Source organism: Lissotriton helveticus, chromosome 3_1, assembly GCF_964261635.1.
Source record: "Lissotriton helveticus chromosome 3_1, aLisHel1.1, whole genome shotgun sequence".
NCBI classification, from domain to species: Eukaryota; Metazoa; Chordata; class Amphibia; order Caudata; family Salamandridae; genus Lissotriton; species Lissotriton helveticus.
This window is the reverse complement of record NC_136061.1, coordinates 1,026,104,987-1,026,121,353: the sequence shown is the minus strand read 5'-3', so window position 1 is coordinate 1,026,121,353 and position 16,367 is coordinate 1,026,104,987. Positions and strand designations below refer to the sequence as shown.

The 16,367-nt window shown below is 43.9% G+C and overlaps 1 protein-coding gene across 1 annotated transcript in view; it reads right to left on the bottom strand.

The window, feature by feature from the left end:
- Window positions 1–16,367, bottom strand: part of LOC144824202 (dynein axonemal heavy chain 11-like) — a 3,356,387-nt gene that overhangs the window by 1,455,739 nt on the left and 1,884,281 nt on the right. The gene's annotated exons all lie outside the window — the stretch shown is intronic.

The following is a 16,367-nucleotide window of genomic DNA, read 5'->3' as shown; positions in this document are numbered from 1 at the left end:
CCTAGACTCCCCTAGCCAATCAAGACGCTGCTGTCACCAGCATGACAGCAGCGTCGTAATTGGTCTGAGTGGCCTGATTCACCGCTCAGACTGGGACTGAGAGACTGGGATACTTCTCCACTCAGCTGTAAAATACAGCCGGGTGGAGAAATGCTAAAGCGTGCATGACAGTTTGGCCGGCGGAAGATGGCCTGCCAAACTGTTATGCGCACTAATGGTGAATCAATCACTCCTTTCTGTGAAACAGCCCAACCCTGCCCCACCCAGTACTAAAAACCAAACTGGCGCAGTACGGAAAAATAAAATAATAATAGCATTGCAGTATTATCATTTTATTTTTCCTTTATGCAAGTGGGGTGACGCTTCTCTGCCTAAGTGGAAGAGCCACCACTGGTGATAAAACGTCTATATTTAATTTTATTGACGAATTGTGATAAGACTACTTGAAATTTTAACTACCACTGTAAGGATCAAAAAGATAAATATAAAAGAATACCCATGGGCTACATCCTGCGTAAGAAGCATTGTAAGTTACTCGCCCCCTCACCCTAAAAAACTAAGGAAGATGGTGCCCAGGCTTGCTGGGCTTTAAGAAAGTCTGCCATCCAATTCTGTAGCTACTGCAAAGGAGTACAGTCTGTATTGCACATGAGAAAGAACTGGAACAAGGGGATTTTGGACATATACACATATACAAAGCAGTCCCTACTGTAATTTCTAAAGTATGCAGAAAGCAACTGACGTTTTAGGGGTGATGAAATGGTAAGGCTTCTTCTTATCAGACATATCCTCCAACAGCCTTGGAACATCAGCTGCCGCTCATTGCTCAATCGCTACTGTCTAAGGACATTTTTGAATTGTAACTTGGAAGGCTGATCAATCCCCAAACATGTTATCGTTACATTGGTTGGTGGAACCATTGATCAAGAAGCTTCAGACAAAACTACCAAGCAAATGCTATTTTCACTCCTAAAAGGTCTTCAAACTTATTTTTTCTGATTCAGAAGCGGGATGGTCCATGCATAGGGCGGAACTATGATTGGGGAGCCCATGCTCTCACACTTCCACCTCTTCGTCTTATGACAATTAGCCTCAGAATCATAAATATGGTCAGCAAGCGGGTGCTTCGTCTCTGCTCTTAGTATACCTGTCTGCATTATGCCATTAATGGATTGGCCCAGACTTAGGCTGTTAGTTCATGGACACTGTAGGATGACTATCAGGTTGAAGTTGGCCTCTATTGACTCCCCTACCCCCAGCCACTTACTATTCCTGTTAGACTTGACACTCTTAAAGTAGTGTTTCCCTAAACGTTTTTATTTTTCTCATGGGTTGTGCAGATCTCTTGACTGGGGGTGAATGTTTGATTTATTCATCATTCCGTCCATCATTTGTTGCCGTAGCCTTTTTCACCCTAAGTGGCTTGGCTATGCCCAGCTATGGGCACCTGGCTCACTGTGCTACTGGATTCAAGCTAGACTGGCTGATGAGGGAAGATACCCTGAAACCGGTCCAAGGATGCTTGTTTTTGGTCCAGGTGGGACCCAGTTTGGCAGAGTCAAGACTGATTTGCTTATGCCTGGGTCCAAACTGGGGTGAAGTAGTGAACAAAAGAACAATGGATTTAACCCAGATCGCTTGACTGGGAGTGAATGTTTGATTTATTCAGCATTTTGTCCATCATATGTTGCCACAGCATTTTCCGCTCCAAATGGGTTAGTTATGCCCAGACATGAGTCCCTTGCTCGCTGTGCCACAGGATTCAAGCCAGCCTGGCTGATGAGGAGTGATACCCCGAAACTGGTCCCCGGATACTTGTTTCCGGTCCAAGGAGGACCTGACTTGGCAGTTCGGGCTGGACTATTCTCATGAGGAGCAGAGGCAAGACTCATTTGGATATGGCTGGGTCCAAACTGGGGTAGCATAGTGAGATAAACAACCTAGATCTCTTGACTGGAGTGAATGTTTGATTTATTCAGCATTCCGTCCATAACTTGTTGCCGCAGCATTTTTCACCATGAGTGGGATGGGTATGCCCAGACGTGGGTCCTTTGCTCGCTGTGCCACTGGATTCAAGCTAAACTGGCTGGGAGGACCCGGCTAGGCAGTTCAGGCTGGACTGATCCCATGGGGAGTAGGGCCAAGAGTGATTTGCATATGTCTGGGTTCAAACTGGGGCGGTGTAGTGAGTAAAGGAATAATGGATTTAACCCAGATCTCTTGATTGGGGGTAAATGTTTGATTTATTCAGCATACTGTCCATCATTTGTTGCTGCAGGACTCTTCCTTAGTGGTGTTAGGGCTCTGGGCACTTTTCCACTGTAAATGCAGTTTGAAAGTGCATGCACCCTCCCTACAAATGTTAAGAAGTGGTGCTTCCCTGATGTTTTTGAACATGCCTCAAGCCTGCCTGCCATTGTAGGCCTGTGGGTGCGCACTTGCACCTATGAGGTTTTTAAACATGTGTCAAGTCTGCCATTGCTGGCCTGTCTGTGCGCAATTGCAGGTGATAGGTGAAAGGCAGGGCAGGTACACGTGTGTTCTCTGCCCAAGTAGTGAAATAGACCCATGTGTGTTTTCACTACCTATGAGGTTTGCTCTTCCCATAGGTTAGCCAGGGGGAAATGGTTGAAATTACTTCAAGCTGCACTAATGGCTTACAGTGTAGCAACCTCATAATGTTTCCAATCATTGGATTCAAAATGACAAATCCTCTCTGGTGGTATAGAGGGTTTTGCCATTAATAACTTAGAAATGCCACTTCTAGAAAGTCCTCTCTTTGCTCTAAACTCTTTGTATGCCTTTTAGTTTGACTCCACTCCACACTGGAGTCTAGGGGAACACATCTGTGCATTCCCCAGAGGCATCTATAAATCTTGGGCATTCAACTGGAATGACAGGCCTCTGCGATTGAGGGCCTGGCTGGGAGATGTTCTGACACTTAGGGGTCTATTAGGTTGGCGTGCGGATCATCACTTCCAGGCCGGCGGGAGCCACCGACGGCTCAGTGGTGGCGATCCGCCCACCATCCATACCTGATTTACCCCCGCCATATGAGAATGGCAGGGGTACCGCTGCGGACGGAAAAACCGTCTGCCGCTTTTCCACCGGTCGGATTGCCGGCCGGGTGGAAAAGGCCCTCAATATGGTGGCGGTGCCTTGCAGGCACCGCCATCCCTATTATGATGCCTGCCTTTCCATGGCGGACTCTCCGCCATGGAAAGGCATGCAGAGATTGGCATTGGGGGCCCGTTGTGGGCCCCTGGGGTGGTGGGGGGCTGCACTTGGGGGGTACCTATGGTACCCGTCCCCATTGGCATTCACAAGGTGGCAGGCACCGCACAGTGCCTGTCACGTTGTGCTTGCCAATGCACAACATGCATATTTTGCATTGCTGCGGGTGGTGTTGTAAGCAGCGCCCGCAGCAATGCAAAATATGCGGGATGCGACTGCCAGGGTGCCAGTCACATCCTAATTGCCATGGCGGCACTTCGGCACCGCGGCACCTCTGTTGGTCGGTCCCGTGTACCGTCACGGTCTGCCGCGCATCGTAATAGAACACTTAATTTGATTTTTATGAAGCGCGAACATTTACCCGAAGACATCAAGGTGCTGTAGTCCACAACTAAGCTGGGTCCATAGACCCACCATATTAAGTAATGGGAGGGCACTGTCTATGTAGTGTAGAGCCAGGATTTAAGTATCTTTCTAAGAGACAAACAGCTCTGTGATTGCCGCAAGGCTCTGTGCTAGAGTATTCTAGAGTTTGCCTGCAGCGGCCAAGAAGCTCTGCCTCCCCATTTCTCCTTTTGGATCCTAGGTATTGAGACCAAATTATGACGTGCCAAGTGAAGGTTTCTTTCTTAAGACCAAGCAGGGCTAGGAAGATAAAGAGCCTTGTGTACAATACAGATGGCTTTAAACATAATGCTTTTTCTGATGGGGAGCCAATGCAGATCACCTAGCCCAGCAACAGCTGATTGGTGCCTCAGAATATCAGGAATAGCTCTGGCAAGCACACGTTGTGCCACCTGCAATTTATGCTGAGTGCTGATATTGGAGTCAAAATTGAGGGAATTGCAATAGTCCAATCTGGACATGACCATGGCTAATGTGACCCGCTTTCGTGCTGGCAAAGGGATAAAAGGGAAGATTTTTCTAAATATCTATATAAAAAAAAAGCAGGTCGACACTGTACGATTAGACACTGCCCGGTCGACAACTGCCGACATGCACTGTGAGAAGTTATCTGCAGTGACAGCAGAGTTCTCAGGAATCAACACAATAATCTGTGTGTCATCAGCTTAGGAAATTGCATGCATCCTATAAGCCCGGATAATGGCAGCTAGTGGGGCAACATACAGGTTGAAAAGCCTAGGAATCAATGATGAGCCCTGCTGCACTCCACTAGGCAGAGACAAACAGCCGCGAAGAACTGCTTGAGCAAGGCCCTCTTTGAACAGGCCGTGAGGAAAGAGGACAGAACAACCAGGGCCTGTTGTCTGATACCAATATAGTGAAGGCGTTCAATCACTAGTGAAAATGTAAAAAATGTAGATGTAAACATATAGAATGCAAAAATCGGCTCCCCATACTTAAACAGGTAAGTACAAAAATATTGGGAAAAAAATTTGATGTAAAAAATATAATTGTACAAAATATATATATATATATATTACCTACTGGCGGTCGCCAGTAGGTATATATAGTTAGGATTTTTTGTCTATGGGATTTTTGAAAATTCTATGTCTAATAACTTTGGCGTTTGTGGACGGAATTGGCTGAAATTTTCAGGAAAATGGAACATTTTGTTTCTGAGCAGCCCCTGAAAATGTGGGGGGGGGTTCGTCAAGGGGGGGCCGAGAAAAAAGGGGGGTCCCAAAACGCGTTTTTCCCATGTTAATTTCCATAGGGCGGTTGGACTCACTTTTAGCTCGAACGGCTGAATGGATTTGCACGAAACTTGGCAAAATTGTAGGGACTGGTAGCCCGATGTGCCTTTGCTAGGTCTCAATATATGTGCTCCAGTGGATTTTGAGAAATTAACGTTCAAAAAAAGATATATATCTGTGACAGCGTCACGGGTAGCGCTCCGTTTCGCGTACTTTTCGCGTTACGGAGCTTTGCGAAGCGAAGCTGATTGGTTCTCCGGCGTCTGTAAACATTCCAAACAGTCCGTAGCGGCCGCCATCTTGTCTCTCGGTAGGATCGAGAGACAAGAGGAGGCCAAAGCGAAGGGGCAAATGACCATAAGGGGGCATAGTAGATCCTCCCTGACCCCTTAGGTTTGATGTGGAGGTTTTAAAAGGGCCCCGCGGGGCAAAAAAAAAAAAAAAATAATACATCGAACGGGTGAATGGATTTGCATGAAACTTGGCAAAATTGTAGGGACCGGTAGCCCGATGTGCCTTTGCTGGGTCTCAATATATGTGCTGCAGTGGATTTTGAGAAATTAACGTTCAAAAAAAGATATATATCTGTGACAGCGTCCCGGGTAGCGCTCCGTTTCGCGTACTTTTCGCGTTACGGAGCTTTGCGAAGCGAAGCTGATTGGCTCTCCGGTGTCTGTAAACATTCCAAACAGTACGGAGCGGCCGCCATCTTGTCTCTCGGTAGGATCGAGAGACAAGAGGAGGCCAAAGCGAAGGGGCAAATGACCATAAGGGGGCATAGTAGATCCTCCCTGACCCCATAGGTTTGATGTGGGGGCTTTAAAAGGGCTCCGCGGGGCAAAAAAAAATAAAAAAAAAATCGTTTTTTTTGGTGGGGTGCGCCTGGTTAGCGTAACGGGAAGCGGACTGGGGAGAGTACTACAAGGAAACAAGAATGATTGACTTTTAACTTATTGTATGTTTATAGACTTTTTTTTACTTTTTTTTCTGCCGAGTGACGTCTCGGCCTATCTCCACGGGATGCAGTCCCTACCATCTCGGCGTTTAAGCCCAGGGGGACCGGTAGTGTGGGAGAGATAACGTCTGTTAACGTTCGATTCGAAGGAAATCAGGAAGTGTTGAAAAACATTGTCTGCGCCATCTTGCCTTTTTTCAAATGCCACACTTTTGTCGTGCACGGCAGCCATTTTAGATGCCTTGACCAGACCCACTCTCTGCACGCTGTCGATCCTTAGCATGGCTCCCCACCCTCGCAAGCATCTCCCCCAGGCACTGGTCACCCCCGCTCTCTGTCTTATGCATGGGCAATAAACCTCCCCCCATCTGCGCTGCTCTTCCCTGAGAATCACACTCTGTGCCTGCCCGACACCTCCCTTTAGCACTATTCACTACCGCACCCTCTGACACTCCTCTTCCTCTGTGTCCGATTGTCCAGGCCGGTCCCAGGCTATCAGGTAGCCCTGCAGATGTGCTTTATGGCACCAGCTGTAAAGAATCACCCCTCTTCAAAGGAGTTACAGTAGATCAAGGCCCCCACCCGATGAGATCCGTCACACCACACGCGTTCCTACTATCTGAAAACCATCCTGTATTGTGATTGGGGAGGGGACCGAGCCTGAAGCGGAAGATTCCAGGGATGCCTCTTTGTACATCAAAGTTTTTACAATTATGTGTCACATTAAAAATATATAGCACTCCAACAAAGTAGTAGGATTATAAAACTTTAATAACTTATAAATATAAACAACGCAACAAAAACAGTAAAAACATTTAAACATTTTTAGGAAAAAAGAAGGAACAATAGTCAGTAGCGGTCGGTTGTGCGAATAGTCCCAAGGCAGCACAACGTCCTGAGTTCTGGACGGCACCCAGGTGATGTTGCCTGGGTGCCGCACTGGTTTTGGGTATCCTACAATGCTGCTCCGAATAACGGCGTGGGGCGTCCCGGGGGGTGGCTCGTCAGTAGCGGTCTGTTGTGCGAATAGTCCCAAGGCAGCAGAACGCGCTGAGATGTGGATGGCACCCAGGTGATGTCAAGTAAGTTGCCGCACTGGTTTTGGTATCCCACAATGCTGCTCCGAATAACGGCGTGGGGCGACCCGGGGGGGGGGGGGGGTGAGGCGGCGTGAACGGGCCTCCCCAGGTGGAGGCTCGTCTGCTGTAGTGGGGCGCCCCTTTACCGTTTCAGTTGCCATTCCGTGGGGCGTCCCGGGGGGTGCGGGGGGAGGCCTCGTCAGTAGCGGTCTGTTGTGCGAATAGTCCCAAGGCAGCAGAACGCGCTGAGATGTGGATGGCACCCAGGTGATGTCCAGTAAGTTGCCGCACTGGTTTTGGTATCCTACAATGCTGCTCCGAATAATGGCGTGGGGCGCCCCGGGGGGGGGGGGGTGAGGCGGCGTGAACGGGCCTCCCCAGGTGGAGGCTCGTCTGCTGTAGTGGGGCGCCCCTTTACCGTTTCAGTTGCCATTCCGCCCGCTTTTGGTACACTGTGCCAAAATCCGCCATTCAGCTGAGTTGCGCCCACTCTTGCGTTGCAGCGATAGGCGGCTGCCACAGGACTCTCAAAATGGCAGCAGGCTCTTTCCTTTTTGGGCCTGGTCCACTGAAATGGCCCTGGGACACTTTGGAACTCGGACGCTTGTCTACTAGGTCTTGGACCCCATTCTCGAAAGCGTCCCCTCAGCCTTGAGGATTCTACAAAAGTCTTGGGGGCCCCCGACTCCTGCAGGCTTCCGGTGGGGAGCGGCTGCCATGATTGCTCGTGGAATGACCACGACGGAGCCACGAGATGGTGGTGCTCTCATGCTGACGCCAGCTTCAGTCTGAAACATCCAGAAACAAGGTGGGGCTTTCATCGTTCGGGAAAAAAAAAAAGTTTTCATCCAATGAAAAGTGTTATTTTTAGGTCATATGATCAAGCCTTCCATCATTAGGAAACCAAAAGTAAAATGAACCAATGAAAAGTTTTATAAACAAGTCACATGACCTGTTATGCGGCATAGGGTATAAAAAGCGTAGAAAATCCGTTGGCACGTGAGGCGGCGTCAGTAGCGGACCGATGTGCGAATAGGCCGAAGGCAGCACAATGCACCAAGATCCGGATGGCACCGAGGTGGTGTCTAGCAAGTTGCCGCACTGGTGTGGCCATCCTACAATGCTGAAAGTCGGCGTGGGGCGCCCCGTTGGCCTGTGAGTTCGCGTCAGTAGCGGACCGATGTGCGAATAGGCCGAAGGCAGCACAACGCGCCAAGATCCGGATGGCACCGAGGTGGTGTCTAGCAAGTTGCCGCACTGGTGTGGCCATCCTACAATGCTGAAAGTCGGCGTGGGGAGCCCCGTTGGCCTGTGAGATGGCGTCAGTAGCGGACCGATGTGCGAATAGGCCGAAGGCAGCACAACGCGCCAAGATCCGGATGGCACCGAGGTGGTGTCTAGCAAGTTGCCGCACTGGTGTGGCCATCCTACAATGCTGAAAGTCGGCGTGGGGCGCCCCGTTGGCCTGTGAGATGGCGTCAGTAGCGGACCGATGTGCGAATAGGGCCAAAGGCAGCGCAACGCGCCAAGATCCGGATGGCAACGAGGTGGTGTCTAGCAAGTTGCCGCACTGGTGTGGCCATCCTACAATGTTGCGCCGAAAGTCGGCGTGGGGCGCTCCGTTGGCCTGTGAGTTCGCGTCAGTCAGTGGGGGTTGTTTGAGGATCTGACTGCATTGGAAAGCAATGTGATGCTGTGCGTCGCCCCCAAGATGAAGGTTCCTCGGCTGCAGTGGGGCGCCCCTTGGTGTTTCACTCGCTATGCAGCTGAGTTGCGTGCGCACTTGCGGCAAATAGGCCGAAGGCAGCACAATAATGTTTTCGGAATGGAAGACACCACAAGGCGCTGAGATTCGGTTGGCACCGAGGTGGTGTCTAGCAAGTTGCCGCACTGGTGTGGCCATCCTACAATGCTGCTCCGAATAACGGCGTGGGGTGCCTGAAGGGGGGGGGGGAGGCGGCGTGAACGGGCCTTCCCAGGTGGAGGCTCGTCTGCTGTAGTGGGGCGCCCCTTTACCGTTTCAGTTGCCATTCAGCTGAGTTTCGGCCGCTCTTGATGCTACAGCGACAGGCGGCTGCAACAGGACTCTCAAAATGGCGGCCTGTTCTTTGGATTTGGGCCTGGTCCACTAAAATGGCCCTGGGACACCTTAGAACTCGGACGCTCAAATTTTTTTTCCTTTCCTCTACATGCAAAAAAGGTAAATGCCCGGTACGTTACCTGCCTCATCTGCCACGATGTACTCTCCAGAGGAACCGAAAAAATATATAGTTATGGTAACTATACCATGCATCGTCATATGGAGAGGTGGCACCGATTAATTATAGTGCTGCACAAAAGAGAGATTTGGAGGAGAACCCCCGACCTGCCAGTACATTCACCAAAGAAGTGGCACTGACAGCATCAGAGGCAAGGGAAACGGTCCCAAATATTTAGAAGAACTTTGGAAAGATTAAAATGACATGTTTAGATTGTGGCAAATTAATTTCATGTGGACAGATGAGTGTTACTCTAATAAATACAGCATATGAACATCATCATAGTCGATGGTTGGTAGAGACATTTTGACTATATCCTGGACCTGCCCGTCCTCGCCCAAAATGGCGCCGGAATAAATGGGACTCGTAACTCCTTGTTGTGTACTGGTTGCTGAACCTTGAAATCACGAGATACGTATGCAGTTTTGAAGCACATGGCGGGCGGGGACGAAAATTGATTGAATATTTCGACATCCCTTTTGATATTAAGTTCTGATGTGTTATTGATTACTGTACTATTGAAAGTTCGAATTAACGTCACCCATGGTACTTGCCCGCAAATGTATATCTAGATAATTTTATTGTAACTGGCTCTGTCGTATTTTAATTATAAAATGTACGTCCACCGATTCCGCAACTGTTAGACACCTTAGTTCTTGCAACCTAATGGCCCGCCCGTTACGTTCCTCTACAGTGTAAATGTCTACTCATCATATACGATTACAGTTTGCTCCGTGGCCGGCCCACATGGTTATAGGCCCGTATTTGTATACTGACATTTTCACAATAAAGGTTTTTAAAAGAAAACATGGTAGTAGTATTTACATTGGTAAAGTTTTTAATAATAGTCACTGTTTTAGAATCAGTAAAAGGCAAGTGAAATAAAGCAGTCCAATTTCATGAAGGGTAAAAGGTATAATACGCAGGAACGCAGTAAAGATAAATGGTCAAGGGCTGTTGTGTTTCTACTTCTGCAACATAAAGTGATCGATAAGAATCTGATATTCAGGCGTATCGGCAACTAAGACAGCAGGCCGAGCCTCTTTTGCTCAACGGCTCCGTCATGGGACGAAGAAACGTCCTTTTTCTCGAAAAAGGAATATATTTTACTTGCAGGACAGTTGTAAATTTTCCGGGAAAGTACATTAGCCTGGAACATTATAACATATGTTTAAGAAAAAATAATGTTCGAAAGTAATAAAAAGCGTAATTTTTAGGTCATATGACCAAGCCTTTCATCATTAGAATAAGAAAAGTAAAATGAACCAATGAGAAGTTTTATTAACAAGTCACATGACCTGTTATGCTTACGTTACGCGCTGCGCGCCGCGCCCCAGATCGCTTCCGGGAAGCTGCGCTTCGCGCACCGGAGCACTTCCGGATGCGCTAACGCGGCGCGTCATATGACGCATTACGCGACAACGCAGGTCCAGAATATAGTCAAAATGTCTCCACCAACCAGCGGTCGGAACACAACCCCTTTCAGCAGGCTAAATAGTTCTGTTAAATGACAACAGAAGGGACAGGCAACAAGAACCATCAGTCAAAGAGGGGAGGGCAAGTTCTTCTCTACCGGGTCACGTTGGGGCGCTACCGGAACTGATCGAATTGGTAGTCTAAAGTGTTTCTGGATGTTTCAGACTGAAGCTGGCGTTAGCATGAGAGCACCACCATTTCGTAGCTCCGTCGTGGCCATTCCACGAGCAATCATGCTAGCCGCTCCCCACCAGAAACCTGCGGGAGTCGGGGGCCCCCAAGACTTTTGTAGAATCTTTAAGGCTGAGGGGACGCTTTCGAGAATGCAGCCCAAGCTCTAGCAGACAAGCGTCCGAGTTCCAAGGTGTCGCAGGCCCATTTTAGTGGACCACGCCCAAATCTGAAGAGCCGGCCGCCATTTTGAGAGTCCTGTGGCAGCCGCCTATCGCTGCACCGCAAGAGCGGGAGCAACTCAAGTACATGGTGAGCGAGACGCTGTAGTCGAAAGAGCGGGCGGTAAACAGCTGAATAGCGGAAGAGGCACAGTGTAGCAAAAGCGGGCGGAATGGCAACTGAAATGGTAAAGGGGCGCCCCCCTACAGCGTGTCTTTAGGTGAAACGGATTGTGGGACAAGGTCAAGAATGGAAGAGTCACCAAAAGGCAAAAAGTTCCGCTTGACCCCGGGAGCCGGCCACCTATGTCGGGGGCGATCTCAGGCCACACCAGGGCAACACGACTTGCGGAGGGGGCCGGAGCCAAGCGCCCCCTCCGAGTCCGCGCCATGACACCGTCCCTCGGGGGCCTCCGTCAAGCGGTTCAGGGTGGCACCGCATCACATTGTTTTCAAATGCAGTCACGTCCTCAAACAGCCCCCACTTACATTGAGAATAGTGAAGCTGTAGCAAGTACAAATAGGCTTCAGACAGTGTTACAAGCACTCCTCAAAACTTTGAACTATCAGAGTGCATGAGTTTCATGCTCGATCGATTGAGCTAGCCGGATCGGGCAACAAAAAGTATAAAATAGTTATGTAAATAGTTATTTAATAAAATGTTTTACCCTGTTACTTTGCTGGTGTGTTGTATATATTTGTAATATTTGCATAGAGTTTATCGTTATTTTGGGCGGGGTGGGTGGCGGAGCCGAGCTGTCTTGCAGCCATCATGGTGTGGAGCTCAGTTCATCTCACTAGTTTCGTATTTCTCATGAGGGGTTGTTCCTAATGTTTCTATTTTAGCGAGGTCAAAAAGAGATCCCATTAGTGGCCTACTGATTTTGCTCGATTGCTTTTGTTTTTTTACACGATTTTTCACTATCTGCAAAGACTAAACAGAGTATTGCGACTCTGTGCTTGTTTGTAAATAGAGAATGAACCAAAGAGAACCAATTCTAAAACAGTAAATGCTTGGATAACAATCAATCAAATGGAGAGAGAAGCAGGCACGACGGATTACAACGGGGGCAAAGGCCTGCGTTAACTACCCTTCACTATCTGCAAAGAGAGAGTACTCCTAATAGAAATGAGGGGGAGGGGGGGCATTCAAAGCAGATCAGTGTGCATAAACACGAAAATGTTTTTACTTACCACGTACTTGACATTCGACAGCTTATGATATTTGCTATTAAAAAACCATTGAAATTCACTGAAAAAACCATAGGTTAGAGACCATATATAGTTAGGAATTAGCATTTAAAAAACCTTGAAAATTCACTGAAAAAACCATAGGTTATAGACCATATATAGTTAGGGATTAGCATTTAAAAAACCTTATTTTACTCACACAAAACCATTGAAATTCCATATATAGTTAGTTGCACTAACTATATATCGCGCACCCGCAATCCACTGCTGATGATGTCACATATTACATCATTCATGACATGGTCAGTGACAACACTGATGACATCACTGATGACATCTCAAATGACATCACTGATGACATCTCAAATGACATCACTGATGACATCACTGATGACATCTCAAATGACATCACTGATAACATCTCAAATGACATCACTGATGACATCTCAAATGACATCACTGATGACATCACTGATGACATCTCATTTGACATCAATGACCACATCACTGATGATATCATTCATGTGACAATACAATGCATCTCCTCACACTTTAATATAACCTCTGTTACACCCAGTGTTAAATACAGAGTATAATTTTTGAAACCATTGACACACCAATACTAGTTACTACATACGCACTCAGTGATTCCTATGTTTACACACACATTCACTCATTTACCCATACAATCATTCATACATACAATCACTCATCTTTACAACACTATCATATGCACTCATACACCTATACAGACTCTCACACTCTGTCACTCATCCATGGAGTTACTCACACACCTAGTCAGTCCTGTAAAGAATCAATCACACTTCCATTTTCTAATCTATACAGTTAAACATAGAGCACCTTACATTTTGAAACATATACTAACACATACTTACTCTCTTATACAATCATTGATACAAGTACACATTGATCTGCACAGAGTCACACACCTCCCAGCCAGCCACACACACACTCAGTCTCCCATACAAATACTTGGGCAATCAATCAATAACCCATATAGTTACTCATATAGCTACTGATCAACACATGCAGCAGTTTACAGAACAACAAACATAATGATGCACAAATTAAGACAGTTCAGTCACTAACCCATGCACTCAGTGAGACACATTTAATCACTCACTCATACAGTCAGTCACGCACCTACTAAATCCTTCATCCAGACACTTCTACATCTACTCATTCTTCAATATGTAAAACATATTTAAACTTTACAGAAACACACAGTCACTGGATGATGTCATCAGTGATGTCATTTGAGATGTCATCAGTGATGTCATCAGTGATGTCACTGACCATGTCATGAATGATGTAATATGTGACATCATCAGCAGTGGATTGCGGGTGCGCGATATATAGTTAGTGCAACTAACTATATATGGAATTTCAATGGTTTTGTGTGAGTAAAATAAGGTTTTTTAAATGCTAATCCCTAACTATATATGGTCTATAACCTATGGTTTTTTCAGTGAATATATATAAATATATATATATTTATATATATAATAAATATTAAATATATTAAATAATAAAATAGATTTTTTTTAATAAAGTAGATTTAATATACATTTTAATAAATATAACAAATAAACTTAATTAAAAAAGTTAAACACACATATATATATATATATAAATATATATATATATATACTTTAAAACAATTAATAAACCATTAATTTTCATTTATTTTATAATTTTAAAATGATATATACATTTACAATTATATATATATATATATATATATATATATATATATGTATATATATATATATATATATATATATATATATTTATATATATATAAACTAAAACATAAAATCTAATTAAAAAACATTCTATTATAAATTAAAACATTAACTATTTAAAAATCTTTGAACTCAATTTTCTCACTCCAGTCAGTGCAACAGTAGGGAAAGTGTTGGATAGCGGAGGGGTAAACATTTGTATTCCCACTCCAGTCAATGCAACAGTAGGGAAAGTGTTAGATAGCGGAGGAGTTACAAATTACTACTCCCATTCCAGTGAGTGCAACTATAGGGAAAGTGTTGGCTAGCGGAGGGGTGAAAAATTACTACTCCCACTCCAGTGAGTGCAACAATAGGAAAAGTGTTTGACAGTAGAGGGGTGACACGTACTATTCTCACTCCAATAAGTGTAACAGTAGGGAAAGTGTTGGATAGCGGAGGGGTAAATAAATTACTATTCACATTCCAATGAGTGAAACAGTAGGGAAAGTGTTGGATACTGGAGGGTTAAAAATTACTATTCCCACTCCAGTTAGTGCAACAGTAGGGATGTAGTTGGATTGCGGAGGGGTAAAAATTACTATTCCCACTCCAGTGAGTGCAACAGTAGGGAAAGTGTTGGATTGCAGAGGGGTAACAATTAATATTCTCACTCCAGTCAGTTCAAAATTAAAAACAAACAAAATAGTAACAACAAAAATATTTAAAAAGGAAATCAATAAAAAATATACCAATATGTTACAAATGTAAATACAAATATATTTAATATTATTTTTTTTAAACCCTATTATAATGTTAAGTACATGTGACAAAAACCTGCAAATATTATATTAAATAAAATAAAACATAATTCTCAAACAAATAAATATTTTTAATTGGAAATTATTTCGAAACAAAAACATTATTACATAAATGTACTTTTTTATTTCCTACTGTATAACATCACACAATTCACAACCCACATCTAAATTAAAAAATATATATTTACTTCCATAATTATTATTATAAATTATAAAACTACTTAAAACCAATAAAAATGAATACCCCCCACAACCCACAGCTAAAATTAAACTGTAAAAAAACTTTATTACACAATTAAAGTGTATTTGCAATAAAAATCTAATAGTATTCAACGACTAATTATAAAGTAAGTACAATTAATTCACTTCCCACCCTTTACGCCTATAAAAGTAAAACCTGCACACAAAACATATAAACAATTACCCTAATTAAATATCAATTAATTAATTAATTAATATTAATGATCAACTTTTTTTTTTTTTAATAAACATAAATTACTTCCCATCCTTTACCCCTATAATCCCCACAATCCACACTTAAAACAAATTACTCAATTTCCATATTTAATTTTCGATTAATTGATTAACAAGAATTAACAACTAATTAATAATTAATTAAACATAAATTACTTCCCACCTTTAGCCCTATACACCTCATAACCCGCACATAAAAATACAAAATTACCATAATTAATTTGCAATCAATTAATCAATATAAATTAACTAATTATTAATTAAATAAACATACATTACTTCCCATCCTTTACCTCATAAACCCCATAACCCGCACCTAAAATTAATCACACAAATTCCGTAATTACTTTTCAATCAATTAATAAATTTAAATTAACAACGAATTATGAATTAATCAAAAATAAATTACTTCCCACCCTTATCCCTATAAACCCCACAACCCACACCTAAATTGTGTTTACACAATTACCTTAATTAATTACCAATTAATTAATTAATATTAATTAACAACCAATTAATAATTAATTACAAATACATTACTTCCCACAATTAACTCTATATAATTTCGATTAAATAAATATTAATAAATCAAAAATAATCATTCATTTATTATAATTAAATTACTTCCCACCTTATTCCCCTATAAACCCACAACCCGCTACAGAACAAAAAAATGCAACATTTTATTAAAATAAAATTGATAACTACTAAAAATGTAACACACACACTAAAAAACAAAAACAATCCTTATACAAAAAAACATACATCACATATATTTAAAATATAAACGAAACTCCATAACACTAATTAAAAAATCTATATTTTAATCAACTTTATTTTTTGCAGACGATATTAATCACTTCTATGTTTTTGAAAATGATATTTCTAACCTTAAATCCAATATTCTTGACCACAATATTCTTGCTGTCAATATTTCTGTCACCATATTTCCAAGTTGATATTTGTGTAAGTAGACATTACCAACTCAACATATATATTTTTTTTGTTTGCAGTTGGCAGTTGTGCCAATGTCTCGGGACTGGCGCTCGCAGCCTGGGCAGCGTCCAGGTCCCTGATCTCCTCC